We start from the raw sequence: 17,374 nt of genomic DNA on the forward strand, positions 1-17,374 counted from the left end.
GAACACATGATAGGGCATCCCCTTGTCTCAGACCGTTGTTGACGTTAAATGGTCATGACAGTGATCCTGCTGCTTTTATTTGTCCTCGCACATTGGTCAGACTCAGCCTAGTCAGTTTTATCAATTTCGTTGGGATATCGAATTCTCTCATGGCCACACCATACAGTTTTACTATGCCTATGCTGTCATAGGCGCTTTAAAGTCGATGAAAAGATGATGCACCGGATGTCTATATTCCAACAGTTTTTCCATTGCTTGCCAAAGATGATATGTTGCTAATTTGCCTGGAGTGAAGCCCCTTTGGTATGGGCCAACGATGTTCTGGACATATGGGGCTATCCGGCCTAGCAAGATAGAGGAAAATATCTTACAGATGGTACTCAGCAACGTGATACCTCTATAATTGCTGCACTGCGTGATATCCCCCTTTTTATGTAGGCAGACAATGCCTCTTTGCCAGTTGTCAGGCATAGATTCGCTCTCCCATACTTCACAACATCAGCATCATCAAAATACTCAACCCATCGCTCCAATATGCTCATTCCGTCGGAAATCAGAACTCCCTGTTTGTTTCGGCAGGATGAGCATCGAGGTGTATAAGGCTTCATCCTACTGACTTTTGGTAAAACTTCCGCGCCTGGTGAATACCGGCTGCGTCCCTACTTAACTGTTCAAATCTTCAAGTATGATTTTGATATCTTACTTGGAACAGGCTTCGAGGGTCCTCTCAACTGCATCGTAGCAGGTATCCTTCTCCGCCTCTGCACTCTCCTCTATATGGGCGTGAACTTTTATGAGGCTTATATTTCTAAACTTGCCTCGCAAACGCAGAGTGCATTGACTTTCACCTTCAAATATTTGATAACCGGCTTTGATACGACCGTAATCCATCGACTTTCACTTTCACGGTGTTATTTTTCCTGCGGTTGGTTATTAAGTCCGCTTCCGTTTTCGCGTCTGCTTTTTCTAGCCAGACTTTACCGTTCTTGCTGTTTCCGTCACATAGACCTCGACATCTTCTGGGTCATTTGCTGGAATAACCAGTGCTATGTCATCAGCAAAACCGACAATTATATTATATATAATATTCTACAACAGGAAACCAAGTACCGACCCCTGTGGTACCTTTTCTGTGACAATGTACTCTTTGGGGCACTCATCCGTCCCGTACCAGAGAGTCATCTCTAAGAGGTAGCTTTCCACCAAAATTCGCTAAATACCCGGGAACACCTATGTCAGCCAACGCCCCTTTAATTCTGTTTCAGTTGGCCGAGTTGAATGCGTTTTTGACATCCAGCGCTAACACGGCACAGCAGCCGCAGGAAATCAATGCGCCCCTTGTTAAGTTTATTACCATGCTAATTGCGTCCATCGTGGAGTGGATACGCCGAAAAACAAACCACAATGAGAAGGAGTCTGTTGTAGATGACTTTCTCCATCATCTTCCCCATTATACCTAGTAGCCAGATAGGATGATACGATGCTGGGTTTCCAGGTGGCTTGCCAGGTTTCGGAAGCAACGCCAACTTTTACTTTTCCACTGGATAGAGAATGTTCCTTCTTTTAGCCGCCCCTCGAAGGTTTTGGCGAAAACGTCAGGCCTGGTTTTCACTACCAGTTTCAAAGCTTGGTTGGGGATGCCAAACATGTTCTCTCACATTTCCCCCAACACATATTTCCAGCAGCTCCTTCACACTTACTGGGAGTATTATGCCCTCATTTATCTGGACAGCCGTTTGCTTTACCCTATTTTCATGGTGGGGGTGATCTCCTCTCCAAGAAGGATTTATGTCGGCATGATCACACAACTGTTTGAGGTAGTTCTTTTTGCTCCTCCGAATGGCTTCCTTTAGGCGACCAGGCAGTTGTCTCTGTGCCTCTTCTCGATCGCCGCCACCGGGCTTTCCCCTGAGCCTCTGGCCAACCCTACTTGCGCGGAAACATACGGTTCGCAAGCTTGCGATGTTGTTGTTTCACCAGTTGAGTTGCCTACTGGGGAGCAATCGCCTTCTAGGCATAGTAGCGTCGCATGCTTCCGTCACCCATCGGGTGATTTGGGTGGCACATACCATTCAGGGATATGTCGAGCTTGAGTGCCGCCGAAAACGTGTTTCCCTCAAAAGCTCTCGATATCCAGCCGAGCATACCGCTCTTTTTCTTTTTTTCAATCCGCCCTTGATTTCCATGCAAATTGCCTGGTGGTCACTGTGATTTTAGTCCTCACTGACATGCCAAGCGATTCTACAAGCTAAAGCCAGCCGCAAACGCTTCGAGGAGAACACGCCCCCTAAGTTACTACGTTAGTTATCCAGGTGCCACATTAAAAAGTCGACGCATTAAAATCGGCTACTATTATAGACGGCCAACGTCCACTTACATCCAAAACCAGAGCGGCAAGGATCTACTCATACTCGGCAAGTATAGCGCTGGGTGGAGCAGCAGGTGTAGATCTGGACGCCTTTCACCTTCGCTCTGATGAAGCCCTCCTCCGTGTGCCTCATTATTTCCTCGGAAGCTTGTTCTTCCTAAGCCCATAGCGCTGCTTGGCCCGTTTGGTACCCCGTGGTTTCGATATGGGTACTTAATTTAGCCACATCGATGTTTTTCTCGCGGGTGGTTTGCAAGAATAGATCCTGCCGCCTCGCAGTGGCTGAGGTTGATTTGTATCAACCTCATCTGCGATTTTTATTAAAGGCTCTTCTGTATTTCGGCCACCTGCTGCTGCCTGCAATGTACCGATAGTCCACACCCTCCATCACTTTACACAGTGGGCAATTTGGGTCAGGTCCGCAGTCCTGCATTGCTTCGACCTGTCATTTGGACTAGTGCAGGATGGAAATCCAAATTAATAAGGCAGCTAATAGGCAGGTGTACAATACTTTCTAAATATACGCTACTAATTTTCCGTCTCAATGATTCCAGTGTCCTTTAAACTTTCACATTGTGAAGAGTATCCTTAATTATTTACAAAAATGATCCCTTTAAATACTTGGTATCCCTTCAAGCATAACAAGCGGAAATTCGAGCCATTTGTCAAGGGTCACATGTAATCATATGAAAATATAGTCCCACCTGTAAAATACATTTTCTTTGCTGCGCGTAATATTTTTTTGAAAATAATATGTCGGTTGAATGCATTCTAGCTCTCAAACTGTTTGCTTCCACAGTGTACTAAGCTCTAACCCCGGTAAAAATCTAAACTACGTAGGTAGTTCCACCTATCCTCAACATCAATGTACTATTATCATCGAGTGGCAGAGTTTTCCAACTTAGCGAATCCCCCAAAGCTCCATTGCAAGCCCCAAAAAGCTGATGGAGCCATTTTTTCAATTCTACGTCATGCTCCGAACCACCCACACCTAAAGCAAAACTCTTCATCAACCCATCTCCACCCACCGCCTACACACGTGCTACTCCCATGAAACCACGTCAGAGCTATAAAGTCGATAATTGACGTCTGATTTCGAAGGCTTTTAGCTCCCCTGGAACGCTCCCGGTGTATCGCCTTCTAGGTTTTCGGCCCTCCACTTTCAGATTCATCTTCATTTTCCACTTTCCTCTGTTTCCACTCGCCGACTTGATTCCATCCGTTTCTTGTTTTTACACACTCCGTGCAAATTGTATTTCGCTTCATAGCGACCTTGCTTACTTGTGGCGCGTTATTCATATCCTTGCGCCTTGCATACACATACGAATACCAAGATTTACAGATACAGGATATTTGAAGGTTCATATTACGCTTTTCGCAGGGAGAGAAGAGGGAGCCGTAGCAGATAGTACGGACTAGGACACTCAATGTTTTGTGTACGCTACTGTGCATAGATGTTGAACGATGCGTGATGGAACCAATTATTAAGTAATTTAATCCTTTAGAAAGGGAGGAGAGCGCAAAAAACAAGTGGAAAGAATTTTTAATGTGGGAGTTGATTTATGTATGAATGGTGAATAAATTAAAGTCATAGACATCGACAACGATGTAATGTGGTCTATAAATAGCGAAATGAAATTTGAAATGGCCTGCAGGAGGCGGACAGGCCATTGCGGAGTGATTGTCCTGTGCAATAGTCATTTATCTCATGAATGTGACATGCCCGCTTTTACAGACTACCACTCGTCCGGTTTGTCTAGTTTCACGTTGCACTTTTACCCACTTGAATTAATTCTCAATAAGCGAGCATTATCCTTCTATTGGAATGTACATATTTGATGATGCATAGACCACAATTTCATTCAAAACGTATGCTGAATTTAGACCCCGAAGAAGTAGCCAGAAAAACGGATCAGGACATTTTTTAGAAGCCACTAGCTGGGCGCTTCAGGAATGAAAGATTTTGTGTATTTCTTATATAAGAATATTTGGGTGAGCATTTATCCCGTCTGCACTTAGCTCGGCATTCACAGTTTCCACTTTCCCTCCAAATTTCCTGAGAAAAGTGTCTGCGACAGATAGAAAGACAGACAGACAGACGAACAAAAAAAGCCAAGTGCGTGCTATCAGATCGATGTATTTTGAAGCACGAAACGAGCTACACTGCTCTCAGAAAAAAAAGGTTACAGTGGAAGTAGCAACGCAAACGTCACGAACTCGGACTAGAGCTGATAATCTAGCAGTGGATCGCCTTCGTGAAAAAAAATAGTAGAGTCCTGCAAACGGCATAGGGACGCTAATATAGAATCCCCAGAGCGGACTCCAAGGCGTAAGAAAGGCAAAGTACAGCAAGTGCAATCAGCAAACTTTCCCGGTGAACCAAACCATCAGGAGATACGCGTCAGTGACTCTACGTGGACTAAAGTAGAGCGAAAAGGTAGGCCACAAAAGAAGTCACGGCCCAATGCGCTTATTATAAAATCAACAAGCGACCTGACATATGCAGAAATCTTACGGAAAGTAAAAACAGACAGTTCCCTCTTGGACTTGGGTGAACACGTGAACCGTATAAGACGCACGCAGAAAGGCGATTTGCTCCTTGAGCTTAGGCCAGGAGAGAGTAAGTCCCACGATTTACATAAGAAGATCGAGTCATCACTGGGCAAAGTAGCTGCGGTAAAGGTGAGCCAGGACTCAATGCTAATTGAACGCAAGGACCTGGATGAGATCACCACAAAAGCGGAAATCTGCGAGGCCTTAAAGACTCAACTCGAGCTAGATTCGATCCTTGAGTCCAATGTGATAAGGCTCCGAAAAGCATATGGTGGTACTCAGACGGCCACAATAGCGCTACCATTCGAAGCAGCAAAAAAGGCCGTTACTGTTGGCAAAATACGCGTCGGCTGGGTCAGCTGTCGACTGCGAGAACAGATATCGCCAAAGAGGTTCTTTTTTTTTGGGAGTAGGGTAGGTGAATGCATTTACGCACAGAGTGTTGGACTCCCGCAACAGCACCCTGGCAGACTACCAACTAAACACCTCCTCTCCCCGCTCTCCCCGCTTTGGGAGCCTTCAAGTCAGGGAATTCTTTTCACCAACGGGAGGGGTGGAGAGGGGAGGAAGGGAGTTGTTGTTAGTTCAGGGAAGCCCTTACCGTCCGATCCCTCTGCCGAACGAGTTCAATCTTCTTCGTAGTAAGAAGAGCCCGAACAAAATGCGCAATACGATTCCAACTGCCAGCGCTATTCAGTATCTCTCTGACAATGTTGTTTGGAGAGAGCTCCCCTGTGCCTGCATAAAGCTGCTGGCGGAGGCCGTCCCACCTCTCGCAAGAGGAAAAGGTGTGTTCAGCGTCATCCGCCACTCCATTGCAGAACACACAATCAGGAGATCGCGCCTTCCCAATCCTGTGCAGGTAAGACTGAAAACCTCCATGCCCACTTAGAAGTTGGGTAAGGAAGTAATCAATCTCACCGTGCTTTCTGTTCAACCACGGGTCTAATTTGTCGATGAGCCGCGCAGTCCACTTGCCCCTTAGCTCATTTTGCCAAGAAAGTTGCCACTCGCTAAGGGTGCGTTGACGTTCTTCACGGGCAACCACTTCTCTTAAGTTTTCGCCCTTACGGCGATAGATAGCTTTGCGCTCCTTGGCAAGGAGGGCAACGGGGATCACTCCCGCAATCACCATCACAGCCGGTTCGGAGACGGTGCGATAAGCAGACGCCACTCGCAAAGCTCCCCGCCTCTGCACTTGAGCGAGGCGTTTACGATGCGCCTCCTTGTCAAAGGCATCAGCCCATACCTCCGCACCATAGAGAAAGACGGACTGCGTTGCTCCCATGAGGAGACGTTTCCTAGTTGATATAGGGCCTCCGACATTCGCCATTAGCCGACTCAAGGCCGCGACTCCAGCTGCAGTCCTGTCCGCTGCTGCTTTGATTTGCTCGAAGAAGCTCATCTTCGAGTCGAGCATTAAACCAAGGTATTTGATCGCTGGTTTTGACTCTATAGTCAACTCGCCGATCGATATGGGACGCAAGGTCGGGATTCTCCCTCTGGTCAGGATGACTACTTCGGTTTTTTCTAGCGCAAGGTGGAGGTGTTTCAAATGCCTAGAATTTGGACACATCTCGAGAAACTGTTCAAGCAAGTACGATAGATCTAAGTTGTGCCGAAGATGTGGAGAAGAAGGGCATGTTGCCAAGGAGTCCAATGCGAATCCTAAATGCCTGCTAACACAAGAGGGTAACGTCGATCATATCACAGGCAGTTACAGATGTCCGGCGTTTAAAAAGGCGAATTCAACTTTTCGCAAATGAAATTCCTACAGCTGAATTTAAACCATTGTCAGGCAGCTCAGGAGCTACTTTGTGTGCTGGAACATGAAATTGACGTTGTCATTATATGCGAATATCACAAAGCCTTCCACAGTGGTGTCTTTGTATCAGACAGAAGCGGCAAAGCGGCAATCTGGACTTGCGGAAACCGAGCGATCGAAAATACGAGCAATAGGATAGAAGACGGATTTGCACGAGGTGTGAAGGTAGGCGGCATTCACGTATTCAGCTACTACGCTGCGCCGAGCCTCACGCTAGATGAATTCGCACTGATGTTGGAAAAGTTAGCTTCCGAAGAAAGCCGCCACAACCCAATAATAATAGCTGGCGATTTTAACGCTTGGGCCGAAGATTGGGGAAGTCGCGAAACAAACGCTAGAGGCCGCATATTGCTCGAAGTATTTTCACGTCTGAACGTTGTTCTGGCAAATACTGGCGGCGTCAATACTTTTCGGAGACGTGATATGGGATCGGTAATAGACCTCACCTTTATTAGCGATTCATTATCTAAGGATCTCCAATGGCAGGTGAGCGAGGAATATATGCACAGTGACTATCAGGCTATCATCTTCCAGATGGAGCGTACAACAGGAGGCAAGCGAATCAAGAACACTGCAGTATCGGGTTGGACATCCAAAAAACTTGATGAAGAAATGTTCGAGGAAATACTTCTGCAGGAAGCGATGCCGGTGGGAAATGCACGAGAAAAGGTGACGCAGGTCCTTGAAAAGTTAAAGCCTGTGACGCCGCACGCTACTCAAAAAACGAATGATCATCTTCTCGTGGAATTCCGAAATAGAAGAAGTTCGTAAAGTCTGCCTTAAAGCCAGAAGACACAGCCAACGTAGCAGAAACCGGTCTAAGTCTGAAGAGTTGCACAACCAATATAAGAAGGCGAGGAAAGAATTGCAAGCAGCCATCTCTAGAAGTAAAACTAAACATTTCAAGAGGTTCTGCAAGGAAGCGAACTTCGACCCATGGGGAGGTGCATACAAGGCAGTTATGGCAACGATCAAGGGAAAGCGCTCACCGCCGATCACCAACTCTGATTTGCTTCGCATACGTTTCAAGTGAGTCGAACCTACCTTCCCGAGGTAACCACGAAAGAAGTCCTGGAAGCCGCGAAGAAGAATGCCGAAAATAAAGTCCCAGGCTTAGGCGGTATTCCGAATAAAGCACTGACAGTGGCCGTCGAGACAGTTCCAAGGTGGTTCTCTGAAACATTTACCACGTGCCTCATAGATGGGATTTTCCCGGAAGGGTGGCGGAAACAGAAGCTTGTGCTAATCCCGAAGCCAAATAAACCTTTGGGTGATCCTTCGTCTTATAGACCTATATGCCTGCTAAGTTATGGAACCGTCCGCGCCGTCGGCATCTTTTAACGACCAGCATAAATCCTGGTCCTAAATAATAATAAACGAAGATGCATCTGCGCATCTTCTTTCTTCCGTATGACCCTCATAAATATTTCGGTCTTTATAATTTTCCATATCTCGTCATACCCGACTCAGGTCAAATGTTTTCTTTCACAACATGTCCTGTTGTTGAATAATAAACGAAGATGCATTTGCGCATCTTCGTTGCTCAGAATAACCCTAATAAAAGGATTGGATTTTACGTAGATAAGAACCATATGTGTTATGTATTTTCATAGAAGATAAGGAACATATGTATATTATAAGGAAATATAGAAACGAGGTGACCGAGAAGGAACCTCAGACTTGTTTCGATATTACAGTACGGAACTACTAAAAGAAACAAATGTGTAACAAATACACACTAAGTGTTGTTACTTAACTTGCTATACGGCATCGGTAAACTTTTCGAACGGGTCATCTTCAATAGGATTATACCAATCACAGAAAGGGAGGGTGGTCTCTCAGACAGGCAGTTCAGATTCCGAAAGGCAAGATCTACTGTCAATGCCATCAGCACAGTGACGGCAATTGCGGAAAAAGCAATGGAGGCCAATAAATTTTGCGCGGTAGTTACTCTCGACAAGTGAAGCAAAATAATTGCGGCTTTAGCCAAATTGGGCGCTCCTAAATATCTGGTGCACATAGTCATGCAATTTCTCCAGGAGAGAATATTGTTTTACGATTCAGACGATGAACCGAAGACGTATACAACAACCTGCGGGGTTCCACAAGGATCTGTCCTCGGTCCTCTCCTGTGGATAATAACGTATGACGGAATTTTAAAGTTGCAACTACCCAAAGGAGTGACAATCATTGGCTTCGCAGACGATATCGGAGTAACTATCGTCGCACAAGACATTGATGAGATCGAGGTACTCACAAACAAGGCAATTTTTGAAATCAGGTCTTGGCTAGAGGAAGCTGGTCTGATACTCGCGGAGCATAAAACCGAGGCAGTTTTGATTACAAAGCGAAGGAAGTAGACGTCGATAAAAATCAGGATTGGAGAACACATAATACAGTCGCAGCCAACGCTTAGGTACCTAGGAGTCATGGTTGACCAAAGACTGAAATTCAAGTCTCACCTTGAAAATTTAGCAACCAATGCTTCCGGAATGGCTACATTGTTGGCAAGAATGTTGCCAAATATAGGTGGTCCTAGGCAAAGCCGTCGGCTCCTGATCTCGAGTGTTGTTAGCTCCATCTTGCTTTATGCAGCTCCAGTCTGAGCATCGTCTTTGAAGGTGGAAGGAAACAAAAGAAAAATCGCAGCCCCATACCGACTGAGCGCATTACGTACGTCATGCGCTTACCGTCCAAATTCAGATGAAGCAGCTTGTGTGATAGCCGGCATGATCAACATCGACATCTTGGCGAACGAAGGCCGACGCCTTTATGACCCATCATATACAATCGGTGAGTCCTATACCAATCGTCGACAATTGGCACGAAGTGATTCTATTTTGGAATGGCAAAAAAGGTGGGATGATTCACCTAAAGGACCCTGGACACACAGGATTATTCCAGATGTCTTTAAATGGATCAAGTGAAGGCACGGTGAGGTTAGTTACCACCTAACTCAATTCCTAAGTGGACGCGGAGGGTACCGTGCATACCATTATCGCTTCGGTCGTGACGACTCCCCGTATTCCCCGACATGCGTGATGATTCCGGAAGATGCGGAGCAGGTTGTTTTTAACTGCCCGCGGTTCGCTGCACACAGAGCGGAGGCAGAAATTGACGCCGAGGCACGGTTGGCACCCGAGAATATCGTAGACCACATGCTAGCGTCTGAAACATCTTGGAGGGCGGTGGACAAATTAATGAAGGCGATCCAGAATCTGCTGAGGAGGGAGGAGCTTCGGAGGAAAGTTACAAATAACGACAGAAGCCGCAGTTCATAACTGATCCTGCCCCGCGATGTAATACCGAAATGGCAGTCCCACGGGGTGAGCGAAGGAGAAGGAGGGAAGTCTTAGTGAGTAAAAGTCTCACATAACCGTATGACAGGAATCAGCGGTAGGTTTTGAACCTTTCCACCTTCCAAAGTATAAAAAAAAAGACAGACGAACAAACAGACAAGGAGATGCTTAAACCGATCACATCCCTACATTGAACACCCATAACAAGAGCGCAGAAGAATCCACCCAGGGGAAAATCGTTGGCATCAAAAGCCGTAGTGACTCTTTAGGAAAAGCTGAACGATTATGACATCAATATTCGAGGTGGTAAAAGACTCGCGCTAAACAAGCTCCCAATGTCCGGAAATTTGCGGAAAGACGAATGGAGATCACCCTGGAGAAAAAGGCTAAGGAACAGAAGTCCTGGAAGAGTTATTTTTCCTTTTGTTTAGAGCGAGTTGTCGGAATTTATTAAAGACAAACGTGCGTCAAGCAATCAAGCATATGGTGAGAACCATCAGTGTTCTACACAACAAATCACAGTAATATACGAAAGAATCAAAGGAGAGTCCTAAAATTACTCCTTCGACGCAGGTGACACCCAACCGTATACTTGTGGATGGGCAAAGAATACAGAGCGTTCGAGAAAAGGAAGACGAAAGAAGAAAAACAAAAGGGGGTACCGCCCACTTTGAGAAAGATTCCTAAAACTTCGCAAGGCAGGCAAATAATGCGTAAAACCCTAGCGCTGGCAAGGAAACCGATGTCCGATCAAAAGGTATACAACGATTAGACTAAGGTTGGGCCAAAAAGCCTAAAAAGAAGACGGTTAGCACGGATAGTATGTCCTAGGCATACATACTAGGAAAGGTGAAACCTAACTCTGGTCTCAAAGATTAAGGGGAAATGTAAACAGAGGAACCAAAAGAGGATCTCATACTGGAGCTGCAAAAGGTCCGAACAGAACAACGTTTAAGGCTTCCGCAGCCAGGACAAAAATTTATTTGGGGAAAGTGCTGCCGTGCTGCTTAAAAGCATGAAATCGCTAAACAGTGCAAGGACCTAGACGAAGTCACCTTTATGACAGAAATCCTTATTGCCTCAGCAGAACAATTCAAGCTGCACGACTTGCAGGAGGCATCCATTGTAATCCTCAGAAGCACGTATGGAGGCACACACATGACGACCATCTGGCTGCTAACAGAGACAACACGTAAGCTACTGAATGTCCGGTAAATCCCTATTGGATGAGCAGTATGTCTCCTTGGGGTGCAAATCTCATTGAAGAAATGCTTCAAGTGTCTCTTGAACGGACTTCGGGCGAGGACATGTACAAATGCGATTAATCCGTGGGAAAACGGGTCACATTGCCCAATAATATCACAAGAATCCCAAATGCATATTATGCGATGAAAAAAAATGCGATTTATCCAAATTATGATCAATCAATGTAGTGTCGCTCAAGATCTACTCTCTCAGATCACCCAGTGTCGCTCAAGGCCTGCTCTCTCAGATCACCCACAGATCGGAGGTGCTATGATAAAGAAACCCTATAGTAGCCCTAACTATAATGTGTGGGTAACCGATCCTACTGTTAGGAGACTTTGTGATTATCCAGGGACCAAGCCATACACGAATGCACAAGGTAGCCCAGAAGCGGGTTCGTATGAACAAAAATAAACGACATATACTCCTATGGTTGCTATGCTCCTCCAAGCCTGACGTTGGATGAATTTGAGAACATATTGAACAAGGGCAAACGAATGGAGGCCTAAAGTCATCGTTGGTAACTTAAATGCATGGATCATAGAATGGGGGAATTCACTGACGAATGCAAATAAATAAAATGCTGAATTTAGGGAAAGAGATAAATAAAGTATAGTTGGAGTTATTTCACTATGGAATACATGATCTCTCTTGATGACAGGTCCCGCGATAGATCGACCAATAAAATGCATCCATTGTCATTTGAAACAACATGATCGCAGTGAGTAACAAGCCTCGTAAAAATGCTAGCGCGTCCACCTCAGTGGACGTGACAGGACGGATCCTGATCCTGACGAGAAATGGGCAAGGGCTCTGGACACATGGACGGCGTCAGGACGTAAATAAGTTAGTCCGAACAAAACAAATACGTGTTTGAACGGTAAATGTTGGCACCCCAACTGGAAAATCTCAAGAACTAGCAAGATCCCTTCGGAAAAAGCGCATTGATATCTGCGCTCTGCAAAAAACCCGATTGTCTGGTGCCAAACACTGCAACATAGAATGCTATAAACTTCTTTATTTTGATAGCCCATATGCACCACAGACAGGTCGACCTGACTCCGAGAAAGATGCCTTCTGGCAACTTCCCGATCAAAAGACTTGTAACGTCCCCTGCTCACGATTATATCCGGCAGACGGTAACAGGTGCCATGGGGGAAAGAGGTTTGGAGCGCGCAATGAGGGTGGTGAGCGTATAATCGATTTTGCGGACACCCATGACCTTGTACTTATGAATACATGGTTCATCAAACTATTGGCTCATCTTCCTCCACTTTATAGTGGGAACAGTAAAACGCAAATCGACCGTCACTGATTGCGAAGCCATTCCCTCTGAGACCATCGTACCTCAATATCGGCCGTTGATTGCCATCCTGCGAATTAAGCCACTGATGAAACAGCGTGTGGAACGCACTGGCCTGCCGCGGATTAAATGGTGACGATTTCGTGAGAAGAAGGAAGAAATGATCTCATTTACGCGATTACCAACAATTACAGATGTGAAAAAAACTTGGAGTCAAATGAAAGACACGATCCACAAAGCGGCCCCTGCAACCCATCAACCGAGATACTTCAAATGACGATGTTGTAATGAAGGTCCGTGAAAAGAAACGCCTCTATCACAAGTTTCTCGACGATAAAACGCTCGCCTACTAGCAAATTTATAAGCATGCCAACCGGGAAGTAAAGAAAGCGATCGCTGTCACCCGAGCGTCCCATTACAAAAATCTTTAAATTGGACACTCGGGTTGGCAAGAGAAATCTGTGTCGACTTGCCAAAAGCCGCAGAGCGAACAGATTTCAACTGAAGAATTTGCTCATCTTCCACAAATATTGCTGACATTTGGAGCAGTTCTACCTGTCAGCACAACTGAACTCGAGGAAGGAATAAAACGAATGAAATCGGGGGAAGCAACAGGACCTGACGACATCGCATCTGGGCGCTGAAACGTGAAGAGCTGGGACCCAACACTGTAGCTCAGTGAATGCTTTAATCGGGTTATTCAGGAAAGTATAACACCATCTGACTGGCGAGAAAGTACCACCGTTCCAATATGGAAAAAGAAAGGTAGTCCAGCAGAATGCTCAAATTACCGGCCGATCCGGTTACTTCCTCATACCATGAAGATTGTTGACAGCATTCTTGATAACCATATTCGTGAAATTGTTGAAATAACCATGAATCAAGCCGGATTTTTCAAGAAATACAGAACTACTAAAGCAATACACGCTGGGCAGTTACTCATGGAGAAACACCGTGAGAAAGATCGCCCTCTGTAGATTGCGTTTATTGATCTAGATAAAGCGTTTGACCATGTGCCACACGAACACTTAGTACCAGAAGAACTCGTGCGCTGGGTTCAACTGCTCTACCAAGATCCAAAAAGTATAGTTTGAAGTGTGACGGGTGTATTAAAACCGCTTCGTGTCTAAGTTGGTGTTCATCCTACTCACTGGACATCCATCCGCCCTATACACTGCTTTCTGCAGATGATATTTTCATCCTATCAGGTAGGTATAATCACTGTCAGCTACAGTGACCTGCCCAGAACTGAGCGATTTAAATGGCTCGGGTCAATGCTATTAGCCAATGGAGAACTGCGTTATGAAATTACTTCACGCATTAACGCAACCTAGATGAAGTGACGTTTCGCAACTGGTGTTATTTGTGATCGACGAACGTCTCAGATCTAAAATTTATCGCAATGTCGTCCGTCCTGTCACTGTTATAGTTCTAAATGTTGGCCGGCTATAAAAAACAATGAACGCGTCTTATGGTAATGGAGACGAAGATGTTGCGTTGAACTAGTGGCGTGACACATTTTGATGACATTCGAAATGATGATATCTGCGATCAATATAGGGTTGCACCGATCGGGGAAAAGCTGCGAGAGAGGGTCTTCGATGGTATGGTCACGTACTTCGCACTAACGAGAATTCACTTGCCAGGATTGGTTTGAACATCAAAGTCGATGGTAAACGACCAAAAGGCCAGCCGAAACACGGGAGGCTTGATACGCTGGATGGGGATTTGAAAGCCTCTAGACTGCATCCATATCAGGCATTTAATTGAACCAAATGGCGGAACCGATCACGACGAGCCGACCCCGCTTGTGAGAGAGCGTTATCATTAATACGGCCACAAACATACTTGGCCCCAGCCGTAAGAAGGGTCAATTTGACGATGAATGTAAACTAGCAAAGGAACGAAAGAATGCCGCACGCCCCACAAACTTATCACGAAGTCCGTTGAGAGGAGAAGTGACTTCACAGATGGAAAAAGCAAGCCTAGGAGAACCACCAGATCTGTGAACTCGAAAAGTACAGAGAGCAATCGCACCAGGCGCGCCAGTTTTACCAAAAAGTCAGCAGGATGAAGCCTTGTACACCTCGGTGCTCATCCTGCCGAGACAAAAAGGGGAATCTGATTTCCGACAGGGGCATATTGGAGCGACCAACCAAAATATCGGTGAGTTGGAAGTCCCGCCAATTGAAGACAACGGACAAATGCTGCCACCACGAACCATGGAAGAAACAGTCCGTGCAATGCACCGGCTTAAAAAACATTAGTCGCCAGGAGCCGATGGTATTAATTGAATTGGAAGCGACCAACTACAACAAACGGGTCATCAACTCATGCTCAGGTATGGGACAACGAATCATCAACAAGGCATTATCTGCCCCATATATCAAAAGAGAGATATCAAGCAGTGCAGCAATTATAGAGGTATCACGTTGCTGAATACCATCTGTAATATATTCTCCGGTATCGTGCTAGGCCGAATAGCTCCATACGCATAGAACATCGTTGGATTCACTCCAGACTAATCAACAACAGATCAAATTTTCTCTCTCCAGCAAGCGATGGAAAACCTTTGGGAATATGGACATCAGTTGCACCATCTTTTCATCGACCTTTAAGCCGCCTATGATAGCATAGCCAGGGTAAAGCTGTACACGGCCATGAGAGTTCGGCATCACGACGAAATTGATAAGACTGATTAGGCTGACCTCACTTTCGAGACCATTTAAAATCAACAACGGTCTAAGACAACGGGATGCTTATCATGCGTCCTCTTTAATGTAACCCTGCAGAAAGTGATTCACGATGCAGACGTAAATGCAAGAGGCACCATCCTCTTCAATCCCAACTACCTACTGGCCTACGCTGACGATCTTGCCATTATGAGAAGAACAATCCAATATATACAGTCTACCTTTACTCAGATCGACCAACAACCAACACCATCGAACCTCATTCATTTGACGAAAAAAAAAATAAAGAGAATAATAACTCCGCCGTAGCCGGTCCCAAGCCCGGTTGTGAAAGGAGGAGGGATGGATAGATTCAGTCTGAAACGCTGTACGCCATCGGGTTGGAGGTGGGTGGGGTGAGGAAAGTGCAGGAACTTTGCAGTCTTCCAAATTACTCATTGAAGAAGCTACTCTACACCTGGCAGTTGGATATAAAATGCAAATATGAGAAGAGGAAGGAATTTAAGGTCCGGTATGAATAACCGGTGGGAGTCGTCTGACTTGGTGACTGGGTCGCGCTCCCATATTGGGCAGCACGGCGTCTCGACCAGGTGGTTGTAGTTCTCATAATATTGTTAGTTACAGGTATTGCACCTAAATCCCTCACGGCTTCACTTGATGTCCTGGGACTTTCGCACAATTTGGTTCAAACCATGCAGAAGTACACCATTTTGCATATGTACTCGATGTTGCGGGGAGTTCTAAACGGATTCTCCCATTGACCTACCACCGGCCACCACCACTAGTGTCCCTTTAGTTTTTAAGTAGGTAGAATCGTCCAAGCCTAAATGCTTGGCACTTAGCGCTGGTATTAGGTAAAATCCAAAACCTGGCGAGATTGTGGCAACTCGGAATCAGGGCATTGAACTTCATTCAAGATCGTAACGGTACTCCAGGCCCGGTTCGAGAGAAGAATCTTCCGAAGAATTTTTGGCACCCTACATGAGGATGGAGGATTCCGGAGACTTGGGTTTTTAGCAAGAAAAATTGCAAACTTTTGGCCGCGTTCGAGGGAAGAATCCTCCGAAGAATGTTCGGCTTCTTCCAAGATGATGGACGATTCCATAGGCTACATAATGACGAAATCTATGAGCGATACATATTATGGTGGGCGGGTTACTTAATCCTTGTGGATGAGTATGATCCAACCCGAAAAGTTTATAAGGACATTACCTATAGTGGGGAAAGAAGACGAGGCAGATGCTGCCTAAGATAGAGCAACGGCGTAGGTCACCTCGGCGCAAAACCGGGGTGCCTGCAGTTCCTTACTAAGTTAGGCCTAGACCGGATACCGGTTGTTGCGCCGTTGATGATGATGAAAGGTCGCAGTCATGACATCAGTACCTATTCGAAGTGTAGTTAACGTTTCGGTATCAGCAAATTTTCGAAATTTGCAGGTTGTGAGCCCACAAATGTTTATCCCCTCTGGAACCCTAACTCACGGGGCTAAATTAGATTTAAAAATATAATCTAAGATACATCCGAACATTACTTGACCTCAACTTATCTACGGTAATGTTCCCAAAAAGTAAATAGGAAGCAGTTTCAAAAACGCATCAAGGAACTGCACAAAGTTAGTTTTTGAGGCATTTGCCCTCATCTATTAAAACGTAAGCAATGAAACATAAGTTCTTCAAATAAAATCGTTCTAAAAAGCGGTTTCACCAACAAATCCACTCTAGGAGTACATTGAAAATATAGTCGTTTATTGATGGCCTATTAGAAGTGAGCGGTCATGTTTGCCTCGTAATAAAGGAAGGATTCAAAAGCAGAAAAAAACGCATGGAACTCACAAGACAAGACTTGGACCAGAATCCTAGACGCCAGCAGGTCTTGGGTTTAACCGAACTGCATATGCAAAAAAAAAACACTTTCTTACACTCAACATGACTAGGGTCCTACATTAATGTAGCCTTCGCTAACCTCTCACCACCCTGCACATGAATTCCCTGCTTCAAAAATGAACGACGCAGTTTCTGAGTTCTACTAGCGCGTGAATCCTTTATAGATTTCACCACTTGAATTAGTTGACCATCATTACACCAAATT

The sequence above is a fragment of the Hermetia illucens genome, chromosome 6 (assembly GCF_905115235.1).
Source record: "Hermetia illucens chromosome 6, iHerIll2.2.curated.20191125, whole genome shotgun sequence".
NCBI classification, from domain to species: Eukaryota; Metazoa; Arthropoda; class Insecta; order Diptera; family Stratiomyidae; genus Hermetia; species Hermetia illucens.